The following is a 2,378-nucleotide window of genomic DNA, read 5'->3' on the forward strand; positions in this document are numbered from 1 at the left end:
TATGTGGCTCGGCTGGGGCTTCCGGCTTTTGATGTTAGGTTTAGGTGAGTGGTTTTGGTAGTGGCCCAACTAGCATCCCTTTATCATATGGATAAGAGTAGCGGCATATGTTGTCGAGATGGTGGATTCAGGAATATTGTTTGTAATACTTTATAAGGTCCTCGAGAATAATTTAAAAAGTGGCCGTATGCATCTCCCAGATGCAGAGGCCGGGGGTCATCCTCCTTTTCGAAAAAAAAGCAATGAACAATGTGACCCATAGGAGGTTAATACGAAGCAGGCTTTCAGGCCTGGATTTTTCGTTCATTGCATATCAACCGTTTTTATAGGTTAAAAAAGAATACCATTGACATTGGGTCACATACTCACATTACAACCATACTGAACATCTTCAGTGATATGCACTGGAGTGATCGGAACCATGGAATGTGTTTTCCAGTTGCACCAACAGGCCAAAAAATAAAAGAAGACCATGGTTCAGACATGCTCGGTTTCACCTGACGAATCAGATGTACCATGTGGCGACCCAAGTTGCCATCGAGCGTTTCATCACTACGATGGTCTTTCTATATATTGTGGGGTGAGAGAGGCTCGAACTCTCGACCTCAGGATCACTCTCAGCTATGAGACCTACGCGCTAGCCAACTGCGCCACCACCCCACTTGTTGCACAGGAAGCGAAACAAACATCCTTGTTAGCAAACCCAATAACGACCGCAGTTATTTGACACTAGTACCATACATGCTTCAGTTTTCCGGTCGTAATCAGTAGCCCAGTGTTCATCCATGCTTGTTGCTTGATAGATTCGAGGTAACTACGCAAAGCTTTCACGCATCAGGCAGGCAAAAGAAGATGATGGAGGTGCTCAGAGCGTGATGCCGCCGCCGCCACCGGACTGGTCGTCGTCGTCAAAGGTGGAGGAGTAGACGGCGTAGAAGGCTAGAAGCACCAGACGAGGCCGATGGAACCCAGAAGGACCCACCCCAGCAGGTCGTTGCTCAGCCCGGTGGCCTCACTTGACATCCGCTCGTCCACCAGCGCCAGCGCCGAGGCCAGCATCGGGGCTGCTGACGCCGCCGTGGTGCTCGCCACGGCGAGCAGCGGCACGCCCTTGGCCACCACCGGAGCAAGAGCCGAAGACACCCTCTTGCTGCACCTGCACCTCAGCCTCTCGGCCCTGGCCACTCTCAGCTGAGGTAGCTACTTAACATCTCCAATGGGGCTACTAATTGGCACCTTTGACATCACAGATTTCGTGTTGGAAAATTCGACAGAGGTTAGTTAGACTCGTTCAGACACTGAATCACACAATCAACTTGACTCCCGGAGGAAGCAACTGTGCACGCCGGGCGTCAGGCATGAACGCAGCGTACCTCCAACTTGTGTTTCTCCAAGGAAAGCCAACAGACATAAGTATCAGAAGTGTAGGGTTGCACTATACAACAAAAGAGGGTTATTTATAGATTTGGCACGGCAAGAACCTATGGCTGCAGAAAGATAGATAGACAAAATGTGCATTTTTATTTGGCGGCATAGGTTCCCTTGGATTTCCATCAATGAAAAAAATAACGTGCTATAACAAAATAGCGTGATGTACTCCCTCTATTTTTATTTACTCCGCATATTAGCTTTGGTCAAAGTCAAGCTTTGTAAACTTTGACAAAATTTATAGACAAAAAATATTAACATATACAATAACAAATCAATACATTTGGATTCATTATTGAATGTACTTCCACATCATATAGATTTGTTATGATAAATATTTATATTCTTTTCAAGTTGCTCAAACTTTAGAAAGTTTGGCTTCAGTCAACTCTAATATGCGGAGTAAATAAAAGGGAGGGAGTACTATTTTGTATGGTTTTTATGAATAATTAATAAAATGGTTACATGCATCAGGCCATGACATGCTATTAACGAGACATTGTACATCAATTTATTTAGCATGACATCGCTCAAAACGCTATGGCGCGTTATTTTTTCACAGATTTTCATGCACACAGGTTCTCTGACTTCTCTCCTCCAGTTCCACTCCACCTCAAACAAAACAAACAAAAATAAGTCTAGGGAATTCTTTGGCACATGCTCATCCTTCACTCAAGGAGTGGGTAGTAGCACACATACCTACCTTCCGTGCTTGACGCGCGGCGATGACAATCATCTGGTTCAAGTTTTCACTTTTGTACACTACTGCAATTTGGTTGTCCATCATCTCTGGCATGAAGATCATGTTGCCAGTCAACATAGGCGCTGGCTTCTTACCAGCATATACCTTTGAGTGTCTGCGTCTGTATCGACTCAATTCAATAACAATCAAAGAACATATGTACTCAGAACTTTATATCATACATTTACGGAGCCGCTATGAGACCATG

General features: G+C 45.0%; 1 non-coding gene across 1 annotated transcript; it reads right to left on the reverse strand.

Moving 5' to 3' along the window:
* Positions 1-576: 576 nt before the first annotated feature.
* Positions 577-660, reverse strand: TRNAM-CAU. The gene is given in 2 exon segments: positions 577-612; positions 623-660. It is a non-coding gene; the product is annotated as a tRNA-Met (tRNA).
* Between the last annotated feature and the right edge of the window lie 1,718 nt (positions 661-2,378).

This window comes from Triticum dicoccoides, chromosome 1B, assembly GCF_002162155.2.
Source record: "Triticum dicoccoides isolate Atlit2015 ecotype Zavitan chromosome 1B, WEW_v2.0, whole genome shotgun sequence".
NCBI lineage: Eukaryota > Viridiplantae > Streptophyta > Magnoliopsida > Poales > Poaceae > Triticum > Triticum dicoccoides.